Source organism: Xiphophorus couchianus, chromosome 13, assembly GCF_001444195.1.
Source record: "Xiphophorus couchianus chromosome 13, X_couchianus-1.0, whole genome shotgun sequence".
NCBI classification, from domain to species: Eukaryota; Metazoa; Chordata; class Actinopteri; order Cyprinodontiformes; family Poeciliidae; genus Xiphophorus; species Xiphophorus couchianus.
Window position 1 is genome coordinate 4,044,068 of NC_040240.1, and position 12,838 is coordinate 4,056,905.

General features: G+C 40.9%; 1 non-coding gene across 1 annotated transcript; it reads left to right on the forward strand.

Annotated features, from left to right (window-relative positions):
• Window positions 1-679: 679 nt before the first annotated feature.
• On the forward strand, window positions 680-751 carry trnad-guc (transfer RNA aspartic acid (anticodon GUC)). Its single transcript has one exon. It is a non-coding gene; the product is annotated as a tRNA-Asp (tRNA).
• Window positions 752-12,838: the final 12,087 nt, after the last annotated feature.

Below are 12,838 nucleotides of genomic sequence, written 5' to 3' on the forward strand. Positions count from 1 at the left end.
TGAAGAATTCAGAGTCAGCTATCAACCTAGCTTATCTACCTTCACTGTCAATATCATTGGTGTATAAAAAAAAACTTATTTAAAATAAACAAATACTGCTTAGCCTGGTGGGGGAGGAAGTAAAGCCCGGTGGCTTGCCAGGCTCATAAGGGGAAACCCTGGACTAGAGTTTGATTACAGCGGACTAAACGGGACTTGTGTGATGTGATATGCACGATTAAAAGCAATGTGTAGCTGCATTTTGAAAATCTTTTGTTTGTAGGTTAAAGGGGGTTTTTTGTTGTTAATTTTAAACTGCAAAACAAAAAGGAGTGAAGGTAAATTAATTCCTTGCTGTTTTTATATCCAGAATAGGAGAATAAGAACATGAGGTCATTCACGCACTTCTCTGTCTCAGCTGAGGCACTTTGTGCTCTCCGTTTGTATCAATTTAGCAGTATTGGGTCCATTTTTCCTTGTTTATTTAAGAACTCTTCCTCTCTCATTTCCCTTCCATCTTTTTTATTGGTCTAAAGTTATTGAACGACTGCAGAGTTGGGTAGGGCTCTTTGGTCCAGTACTCAATTAGTTTGAATCTTAGCTGAAGAACAGAGACTTCTTTGTGTCAATCGGTAACCTCTCATCAGAGTGGACGAAAAATCACATGAGGGGTACCCCGAGGTTCAATCCTACTATTAGCTCCTCGTTAGTATAGTGGTGAGTATCCCCGCCTGTCACGCGGGAGACCGGGGTTCGATTCCCCGACGGGGAGTGAAGTTTGTTTCAGGTCCCTCTTGAAAATGAGATCTAGATCTCAACGGGGTTTACCTGATTAAATAAAGGAATATTTCCACTACCTCAATTATAACAACAAATCACTAACTATCGTAACTATACAGATGATGCACAGACCTACATCACGATGTCACCAGGTGACGCTGAACAAATGCTTGGAACAAATCAATGCATGAATGTTCCTTAAATTTGTGCAGCTGAGCAGAAACAAAACTGAAGTTACGTCCCGACCGCCAGACAGAATGTGAACAGTGGACATGTCCAGGAAAAAGATGCCGTTCGGTCAGCCTTTGTTAGGCTGATATCGCTTAGCATTCGCCAAAAACAACTCAAAGCATTGAGACGAGAGCGTTGCGTTACACAAACAATCATCCAGCCGGAATACAAGGTGCCACGTCTACAGGTTAATATGCCCTCCACCCACAACACCACACATCCTGGTAACTATCCAGCAAACAAAAAAAATCAGCTAAAGTGCATTTTTCTTATAGGACAAGAAAACATCATGAGCACTGCAGTTGACTATTTGTTCTCCCCACAATCTTTTTTTATCCATTATCGATTCGAGCTAGAACTCATCCCAGAGGCATAGCGTAGCACATACAGCAGGCTATACGCTGAATGTCACGGCGCACGATTAGAACTCGCTTCCTCAGACGAGGCTCTCATTTGCAAACCGGCCGCACATGCATGATTTCCTCCAACCTGCTCCATTATTTGTAATTCTCGCAAAATATAGGCCTTAAATCTCATCTCCTCCTACAATAAATATATACATACACCTTGTAATATCTCGCAGGCAGTAATTTTCTTGCACCATAAAATGAGCCATTTGTCTTCTCTGTATTTTTTATTTTTATTTTTTTCCGTCTTAGTCAGCCCGTGGGGAAGGAGGAGCAAGGTGCGGGGAGCGTTGCGTTCTGAGATTAAAACCTGATGGAGGGTGTCTGAACACCGCGAGTGTGTGTTTCGAGTTTGTTTGGAAACAGCGAGAAGGGAGCGGATTAAACCTCCACCTACAGGGTGGAGCAAGAGGGGGGGAGTCTCTCTTGGATGTCAGGGAGGTGCTGGAGTGGAGAGAAGCCAGAGTGCTGACAGGGCGGCCTCACTCTTGCATGATGCGGACACACAAATACTACACACAGGAAGCAGATTTGTCTTTTGCATTATTTATGAAACGCTGCCATTATCTCTTGTTTTACACCTTGAATCGACTGAGTGCCAGGAAAAAAAAAGAGAGTGAGAGGGAGCACACACCAGACACAGGCATGCATGTGTCTTGTTCATTGGCAACGCTGAAAGAAAAGTCATCAGTGTACAAACAAGCAAGGGAGATTTTAAAAACTTCAGCAGGGGAAACAAAAAGCACAAAACTTTTAAATCTGACAGCGAGTTTAGGAACAAAACGCTGTAGAGAACTACAGTCAAATTAAACCTTTAGAGTTAGGGTTAACATATAGAGTAAGTGTTTTAGTCATTGTATTACATTTTATAGTATTTTAAGACTGGTGTGTACTTTTTTAGTTTATGTGTTTTTATGTATCTAAAAATGTGTTTTAATGGGGCTTTTACATGAAGAAGTGCATTTTTGTGAAACAGCAACTCCTATCATATCTGTAAATTATGTTATTAGTTATGGTGCCGTCCCATTTTCTATAGTGTGCTGGTATTGGGGTGAAGGGTGTTCACAAGTAGAGCTCAATAAATTATGCACTGCAAAAAATCTGAAATCTTACCAAGAATTTTTGATCTAGTTTCTAAAGCAAACATCTTAGTAAACTTGAAATATGACAAAAAGTAACTTAGAAGTAACTTTTCACCAAGATATACGATTTTGCATTAAGTCAGTAAAAAGTACTCGTTTTATTATCAGATTATTTTACTTATGGAGAAAATGTCTTGTTATAAGTGAACTAATCTGCAAATGTAAGTCGTTCCTCCGTCACTAACTCACTTTACAGCGTATTCATGAGGTTAATTAACAGCACTAAGACCCTCCTCCTGGCTCTGATTGGCTGTTTTTGGTCAGGAGCGTTTCATTACCATGGCAGCATTACTAAAGTAGCAGCAGTGCTACTTTAGTAGCAGTGCTAATGTGTTATGAGGATTATTATCTGTCTCATAAAACTGCCACCACGACATGGTGGCAGTTTAAAGAAATATATAAAAAACACTTTTTTATAACTCAAATCTTAACTAATGTAGCAGAGGCTTTGCAAACTTCCATCCATCCATTTTCTAACACACTTGTCCCTTATGGGGTCGGGAGGTGCTGGTGTCCATCTCCAGCTAACGTTCCGGGCGAGAGGCGGGGTCACCTTGGACAGGTCGCCAGTCTGTCGCAGGGCAACACAGAGACAGACAGGACACACAACCATGCACACACACACCTATGGAGAATTTAGAAAGACCAATTAATCTGACAGTCATGTTTTTGGACTGTGGGTGGAAGCCGGAGAACCCGGAGAGAACCCACGCATACACAGGGAGAACATGCAAACTCATGCAGAAAGACTCCGGGTCGGGAATCGAACTCAGAACCTTCTTGCTACAAGGCAACAGCGAAGTTTCGTTTCTTAAGTAAAACCATGCCAATTTCTGTTATTTTGTTCTATTTACATCACTTTTCATTTCAATATTAAATGGGGTGTTTTCATTTTGTCCTTTTTTTAATGACTGTACACAGTATGTATTCTAATCAAACCTGAACTTGACACTTGTTCTGATTACAGATTTTACATAACACAATGGATGCTTTGCTGCAATTTTCCCCCAAAATATTCACAAAAATCAAAGTATCATAACATCCCCAGCAGACGCAGCATTCGCCCCACGTTGGGGAGTTTGAAAAGTTTCACAGGGTCAGCGTTAAAGCGGCTTATGAAGATAGAAAACACTCTTGTCAAAAACAAACATATGCTACTTAAGATTGGGGGGAATCTGCATTTGCACAGGTAGTGAGCAGACGTATTAGAGGTGACTCAAAGCGTTGGCTTTGAGGAAGTTGGACAGGATTATGATTGATGCGTGTCATAAGAGCTCTGCATGTTTCATAACGCTCACAGCAGCGAGGCGAAGCTGTCAGCTCTCGGTGCGGCGGTTGGTTGATGATCAGAACTAAACTTCAAACTGAAATTTGACGCATTTATTAGGCAGAGACAATTACGAGTAAATGAGTTCATCTCGTTTAGCTTAGCATCATAACTCTTCCATGTTTGTTAGAATTTGCTTAATTTAGCCCGACATCTTGTTATTAGTCAACTTTTCTCAGTCTTTAGATTTTTGAAACGGCTTATTTATAACCCAAAATCTATTTATCAAATTAATAGTTGGAGATTCTTACTTGAGCCTAATTATGGATAATTAATGACACAAACAACGAGTTCATGTTTGAAAATCTTCAGAGAAACTGAAAAAAAGAAAGAAAAAAAACAAGTTTAAGAGTCTAAAGCCACACAGGCAGATATCTCAGGCCATAATTGGCACGATGGTGCTTTGAACTAACCACTAATGATGATGATTTATGTTCCTGTTAAGTAGCTTTACATCTTAAACAGCCAGTCTTAATCCTGAAAGGCATAAGCAAACTTTTTAGCTCAGATTTCGGTTTTATTTTGTTTTGTGAAGTGAACAACTCAATTCACGTAAACAAAGGTAAAATAACCCGAACAGGTGATCAACTCTAAACCACTGGTACATTTTCACTCTCTCTCTTTGTAGTTTAAGCACACCTGTTACCGTGGCAACCGCCTGCACCCCGCAAGACGAGCAAAGATTACGTTAAAAACATAACATTCAGTCTGTTACAATATCAAGTTTCCAGGCTTGATATTTATTTCTTGATTATTAATCAGCGCTTCCCTGAACACAGCGATGGTTGATTGACTAGCTGTACTTGGTGCTAGCGTGGCTAACACGAGTAACAGTTCAGTCCAAAGCCTTTTCTGCTAAAATAAAATCTTTAGTGTATGTCAGATACAGACACATTGCATATTGTTCTGTTTCAAGGTGTAGAAGCTGTATCAGTTCTGCCATTATGCTGTACTTAGCTAACGGGAAGCGTGTGTCTGTGAGACGGCTACGCACGTGACCACGTAGAATGGGCATCAGCCAATGAAAAGCGGCCCCTGTGGTAAGGTCCATTGTGTTCTCTTGTTACATACAACCTACATAATAGGTTTTTGGGAGTACAGGTTTCAGTTGACGCCGTTTATCCGTCAGGATTCTGACCTGATTGCACACTAACCTTACACTTCTGCGTATAAGGCACCACCCACAATCTCAGTTCTGGTAATAAGTACATTTAAGTCAATTTAAGTCAATCAAGCTGAAGATTTATGACGAAATTTGGTAACAATTGTTCTCTTATATATGTACGAACGACAAAATAATGTCAAATGCTGTTGTACCAACAAATATATGCTGAATGATCAGACTGTTCGCTGTCATTGACATTACAAATGCCCGATGTTGGTGTGTTTTACCCTTACAATGATGTATGGCTTTAATTTCATTTTTGCATTGCATGGCCCCATACCTTTGGTGGTTGGATGCGCAGCATCAATCCACAGCCCTGATGCTTAGCCGACACTTCTTGCCACTGTTCTATTTTCAAATTTTACAGCTTGTGAAAGGAAAAACACGTTATCCAAATTATTCCCTGCTTAGACCTTTCAGCAACTATATTAGCACGTTGTAGTTTTTTTCTAACAGTCTTGCCCTGTGAGAAAATATACAAATATATTTTGTGCCAGGACTATTAAATAGTCCTGGCACAACAAGGCAGGACTATTTGGCTTTATTATATTTAAGGCCAGCTTAATAAAATAAAAAAAGATTTTTTTTTTTACATGTTTTATGGGTTTTAAATGTAAATACATAAATTTAAGACTTTTGCACGGTCTGCAAAAGGGACAGCTTGAGAAGCGCTCACAGTTGGTCAAAAGTTGAAAATAATCAAGCACCAGCACTGCAAAATTTTCCCAAAAAGTCAGGGCAACTCATTTTGGTCACTGGTATGTGCGATCTCATTCTTACAGTCCAGAGCTTCAACAGACCAGGACAACTCTTAAATCGGCTGATCGATATCACACTCCACTTTTCCCTCAATCGTCAACAAGATCCCAAGGTACTGAAACTTCTCCACTTGAGGCAAAACCTTGGCCTTGATCCGGAGAGGGCATTCTATCCTTTTCCAACTCGAACCATGAAAGTGCTGATTTTCTGCTCCGGTGAAAGTTGGAGATCGCGGTCTGATGAAGACAGTAGGACCACATCATCTGCAAGGAGCAGACACCAAAACGGATCCCCTCAATCCCAACCTAAAGATTCTGTCTGTAAAGATTACAAACAGAATTGGTAACAAATGGCTCCCTTGCCTTAGCAGAGTCCAATTCTCACCAGAAATGAGCCTTGATACGGGACGGTAAGTCTTGACCCGTATCAAGGGAAGGGACCTGGTACCTCATAGTCCTGAAGTCCCTAACAAAGGAGTGTTTCATGCATGTTTGGGGAAATCCTTTAATCTCCCGTGGCAACCATTCCACTGTGCAAAACCTTCTGGTTGGACCTAGCGCCACCTTCGACGACGAAACTCTTCCTCAGTGATTGATATTTGATATATATAGCATTTTTACAACAACTGAAGGTAACATGGCTATTTGATTGTGCTACAAAATGCCAATATGTTGCTGGAAAATACATAAAACTCCACCTTTAATTCAGTCCAGTTATGCAGTTCTCTGCATTCAGCCACAGGTTTGTCTTCTACAACTTTAAGCAAAGCACCAGAAGTGGCCGGGGGTGGGGGGTTGAGGCTTGTGGCAGCCTTTTATTGAACATTCAAATGATGTATCCCCTAGAGAACATCTTCAGGTAAAAACAAACACGATCAAGGCCTGGAATGCAGCTTGAACTGAGAGACGAATGTGTTGCCTGCCATTTTCTGCGCACACACAAACTCAAACACCCAGGCAAACACAGAGGAGACAATGGGAAGATTACGACGGCTCATTTTCCATCTTAACTCAAGGGGAAGATTACTAGAGTCCCACAGCAAATTAGGCTAAATGAATGGTTCATTATCAGTATGAAACATGGCAGTCGGAGGGATGTGAGCATTCTGGCCGCTCTTGATTGTAATCACAGAGATGAGTTTCCATAAGCCTTAATACCACAGCGGCATGAAGCACAATCACAGATCTGAACGGAGCCTCCATCCACAACACTGGCTTTTAAAGGGGCAGTAATATGTGTTTTATAGGCATCTAGTGCCATTTCATAGCACAGTCAAGCAACTCCTACCTTAAGTTGTTATAAAAATGCTTTTCATATAACATAACTTAAAGAGAAAATTGACTTTGTAATTTAACACCTTGAAATTTGGCCTGTGTCGCTATGAAAACTGCTCTTCCTGAAACTCTGACTTCAGGAAGTCATCACAACATGGCTCCTCTATTAACCTTTTACCAACATTTTTAACAGCGTGTCACTGAAACGTACGTAGGTTGAATAATGAGGTCAGAAAGTTGGAATCTGCAGTTCTTAGGAGCTTCGTCCTCCAAGGCGGGGCTAGGTCCGCCCAGGTGTCACCTTTATGGTTGCCGCGGGAGATTATAGGACTTCTCAAACATGCATGAAAGAATCAAGGCAGCACTCCAGATATGTTTTTGATGAGGGAATAACATGACAACATGATGTAAAGCTCAAAAAAGTACATTTTACCCTATACAGCCCCTTTAATCATTGGTTTTTCTCAAAATTTCTCTCCACGCTGCAAAAAAAAAGAAACGGACGGCTTTCTACCACCGTTTAGCTGTCAACTCCGCGCTTCCTGTCTCTGTATCCTATTCTCAGAGATCAATCTCTCTCCCAGGTGTTTATTCACAACACAAAAGACACCCTCTTTAATGACGCCTCTGGCTTGTCAATATAATCAGATAGCGATCCTCTTCATCCGCTGGAGCTGTCGGAAAACAAAGGCCTACAAGTTGCGCGTAACAGCGGCTGCAACGTGAACCGGTGCCCACGCCGAAGCGCCTCTTCGAAAGGCTTCGTGGAGGACAAAGAGACAAACAAAAAGCTCTGTCAACACACTCTGACATTGTCATCAGATAAATCCCTCAGTGTGTGGTATGTTTACATCCGCCGACATGAAGAGAAAAAAAAAAAGCCTCTTCGGAGCAGCCCCTTTAATGATCGCGGATGATGACAGGTTTCTGCACGGCGTCTGAAATCGCTCAGAGAGGGAGAGAGAGATCAACCTTCTTTTGAGTAAAAATAGACACCTGATCCTCGAAGCTATTTTGGTTATTTTCTTCTGAATAATTAAAGCGGCGAGTTTGACGGCGTGCACACGTGCAGGCAGTGTGCGTGCACGGTTGTAATTACTGGCATTTGCCAAAAAAGGGGAATCTCTCGTTACAGAGAAGACGCTCGCAGGGAGGACAAGGTCAAAGCGGCGTGTGGTGGCGGCGGGGAGCGCGGATCGTCGGAACATGAAAACCTGTTAATTTTCTTTGTATCTGCGTCTAACACCAATGAGTAAAGTGTCCTTCGAGATTAATTTGCTCAATTTAAGCTGAAGAGAAACAGATTTTTTTTTTTCTAAGCAAAATAGGTTCTGCTATGTGCTTCATGCATACATGAAAAGTTTGCTGTGGAATTCTTTTTTCTGTTCTTGCTTCTTTGTCACAATGTTTGAAGTTATAAATAAATGGTACAATCACAGAAAGATAACCTGAGATAACTTGACGTTTGTCAAATAATGTTTTTATTTATTAAAGGGGGGGAAAAAACAACCTTGCTCTACGTGAAAAAGTTACTCCCTCTTAAACTTAACAGCTTGTGCCACTTTCATCCACAACAAGCCATCAGGGCTTTGCAATAATTGGGATGGAATACATTAAATGGCTGTGGAGGTCTTACTCTATACACACGTTGCCCACAGCTCCCTGATGGAGGGCTAAAAACTGCTAGCTTGCGATGTGAGCTAGCAAAAACCTGCTAGCTGACCATGTCTACCATAGGCCGTGCAGAGAGCATCTAAATGTCCAAAGCTCCGGTCAGAAGATAAATAAGCAAAACAATGCCTCAAAAAAGGACTTATCCTCTGGGGAGGGAGAAAAGAAAGAGGAAGAATAGAAAAAAAGCCAAGATAAAGGTTTGTTTTAATGTGTCTTGGTAATGTAATGTAATGTAAAAGATTTGTAAAGCTGCTAATAGAAAATTAGCTTGACAGCGACCTGGAACGGTCCAGTTCAACAGCCAAACATTTATGCTAGGATCTTTGTGTTTGTGTGAAACTGAGTTTAAACTTTAAATGAGTTGATTCTCATGGTTGGCTCTGGATATTTCTGAGGTATTTTTGGCTTCAAAACGGCATTTGATAACGATAATTAAAACTTCTCAATGTTTGACATTGTCTAGCAAAACGTTTTTACGTCAGGCTACATGGCTGCTACATCGATGAGCTACTATGGTGTAGTTGGGGACATGTTTGCTGCTGAGCATAATCATTTTGTGGTTCAAACAAACATTATTTTACATCAACTTCTAAGTTATGTGAAACTTCTATTAAAATCATTTGAAGTCATTTGAATCATCAGAATCAGTGTAGTACCGGTACCGATCCACATTCTCAGGGGAGAAAGACCCACCTGGTATACATTAAAGTTTTAGCTATTGGAGTAATGCTGAAGAGACATTTATTTAATCAAAGAATGTCATGAATATGTGTGTACAGCTGCACCGATTGCGGTTTTCTGGCCGATCCCTGGTTACTGATCTTTAAAGAGCCTGACCTGCCAATTTTGATTTTGGCTGATATAATTTTTTTTTTGTCTGAAACTTCGCTAAATATAGCAAGAAAGTCACTGAGTTGGCAACAGTGTGGCGAATACTGTTAACTGTAAACGTTCAGACCGGACCTGGTGGGATGGTCGGTCAGTCAAATCTCTCACTGCAGAGCAGAAGACGACAGAGACTGATTTTTAAACCTTTGCTGACAAAGATAAGATTAGGGGATATGTTGGGCCTCACGTGTAAGTATCGGCCGATCACAATCCCCCAAAATTAAGAAAATCGGCGCCCAGAAATCAACTGGTTGATAAATCAGTTGGCCAATAAATGTATCCTATATTATACATGTATATAATGTAAACAGCTCCGTCAGAGATGCAATAAGTTTATAGCAGGAGTGTGAATGATCTAATGATCGGACTTCTGACTGCAGTCAGTCCACATTGTTAGCAGAAATAGAGGGCCCCAAAACCACATTTCGCTTAGGGCCCCGTGGAGGCTTGGGCTGGCCCTGGGTGCCATTAAAAATATTTAAACAAATAAAAGCTGAAATGTTTAGCACTTATTTTAACCACAGCAATAAAATAGTTACTTAAGCTTGCCCATATCTCTGGTCAGAGGAATAACTCCACAATTCAAAACAACTGCAACTGTGACAAACGAGCTGCAAACAAGGTCACGAGAAGACCTACGTTTATCTCACATACAGTGAGGAGGATGGTAATGCAGGCAAAGAAGATTTTTTCAGTGTGAAATATGCTAATGCAATAAAAGTATTTAGGTTTTGCATAAAAATGTTGTTTTTTCAGCTGAAGAGTAATGTGTGGAGTACCCCACTGAGCACATTACCTTTTGTTAATATGTGCATGGTGTGTGTGTGCATTTTACTCTGCACCAAGGAGACTTCAGAAATGAGCAACAAAAGTGCAACACTGAAATAACCTCTAGGATGTCTGAACATTAAGATGTGTAAAAACCAAAAACTAACTAATTAGCTAGCGTATTATTTCACTGTTTACCTTCAAAACCAAATATCTAAAAAAAAAATTAAAGCTTAATCTAATTTTGTAAGTTTGCTGGACATATTAAGTTTGAGTTATTATTTTTTTTAAAAAGTCAAAATAAAATATGACCCATAATAACGTGCAGATTTTGAACAGTTTTCATCCAACAGCTGGAAACATATGTGCCTATTTTTAAATGTTGAGAACAGGAAGGCCACATCAGACCAAACCCAGCTAAATAAACAGCCTGGAGCCGAGCTGCTCCAGGTCGAGGCGCCGACATCTCCATCCGGTCCACCGGCGTTTTTAGATGCTTCCCCCAGAATCCAAACCCGGAGGTTAAGACAAACGCTCGACGCCGCGTGATAATCGGAACTAATTGGACAAGCACCGTACAGTCAGGGTCGCTGTTTGCTTCTCCTCGTCTCATCGCGTCGACAGCTCGTCATCCGATCACCCCACGCGCCGACTGATATTGGTGCAAATGAGCTCATTCCAGCTGCGCGCGAGCGTCAGAAACGGGAGTCAAGAAGTCGAAATTGTGTTTTGCCGCGCAACTCTTCCAGAAAGTTCCCCTAATTAGGTTCATCTAGGTGATTAATAAATCAAAAGAGAGGGGGGGGAGAAAGAAAGAAAGAAAGCTAAAGGGGCCCCCTGTGTCGGAGTTGGAATTCTCAGATCTGAAATGAATAAATGATGAAATATGAGACAGACAGAGCAATTATTAGCTTTTCTTAAACATCGTTTACACACCAAGCAGGCTCTACATAATGCATGGGGCTGATTTTAATGGTAGAGATCAAAGCGAATCAAAAGCCCACCAGTGCCGCCCCTTAAAAGCTGACTGCAGTTAAATAAATCATAAACAAACAAAAGCCGAGCAGGAGACGGGAGACCTTTAAATGAGCGTGCGACAAGAGAGATTTGTGAATACAATAAAAACACAGATAAAACACCTCGCAGAATTATTCATGCGCTTGGAAGTTTGTCACGTAACTGCACACCTAAAGGTACGTTAATTCAATTTTATGACAGAAACAGTACATATATCCACCGTCTACACCTGAAGAGGTGGCAACCAAAGAGTTTTAACAACTAGCATTTGGCCTGGACTTTGAGTAGGCCATTCTAACATGTACTGTGCTTTGATCTAAACCAGTCTCTTGTAGCTCTGGCTGCATGCGTAGGTCATGGAAGAATCACTCCAGAAGAAAAGCATTCCTAGTATATCTAGATCTGGACCATATGGCTGAATAAAGTATCCTGATATAAGGGTTTCATATCAATGATTTTTCTTTTTTTTTGGTTTGAGATATCTGAAATACTGCCAGACTGCAGACATAACCTTTCCTGTTTTTTCTCACAGTTTGTTGAGCGTTTTCTTTCTCTCCAGGTCGTTCTTTTCATTTTTAATCAGTTGTGAGGCACGGTGGCGAAACTGCTGCTGCGTGAGTTGCTAAACAGGTTGTTGCCAGGCAACCAGAGAGCAAGTGAGTCAGTTGACGCCACCAACTGTGTGTAGCTGGCCATGAAAGGGTGAGCAGCTAAAACCTTTTCTCTGCCTACATCCCCCAGATTGCTGTGCGGTGAACATTGAATTGGTAAAAACAATGTTAAAGGGTTAATAGAAAAGCAATGTTGTGATGACTCCCTGAAGGCGGAGTTTCGGGAGGAGAGAGAGGCCCAATTTCAAGGCGATAAATTTATGTTTGACATGTTTTATTTGTTTTTATAACATTTGAAATGAACATGGTTATTTGCTTGTGCTTTATAATGACCTGGAAATGTGTCTAGGAAATACGTAACACTGCCCTTTCTGAGGAGATTGAGCTTTTGGGGCCGTGGCTTCTAGATTGTGGAACAGCCTCTCACTATCCATAAGGTCAGCTGGAAAGCTTGGATGATTTCAAATCTCCTCTAGTGACTCATTTAATTTTAATTCTGTTGGGCAAGAGAATTAGACTAGTTGTGTTGCTGTTCCTTTCTGCTTTTATTACCTATTATATTCTGCAACGTTGCATTTTCATTTAGCTATTTTACCTGAGAAGCCCTTTGGTCACTTGAAACAGACTCATATCAACATTAAAACATTACAAAGGTATGATAACTTTTACAAGGCACTTAAATAAAACATACGGAAAAAGTATCAGATGTACAGATTTCACCAGCATCCACAGATTGTGGAGCCATGAATTTAACCTCAACCTGGTGCCAGTTTCTTATCGCTCAAACACACAAGTTAATTGTTTCTATGACGATCT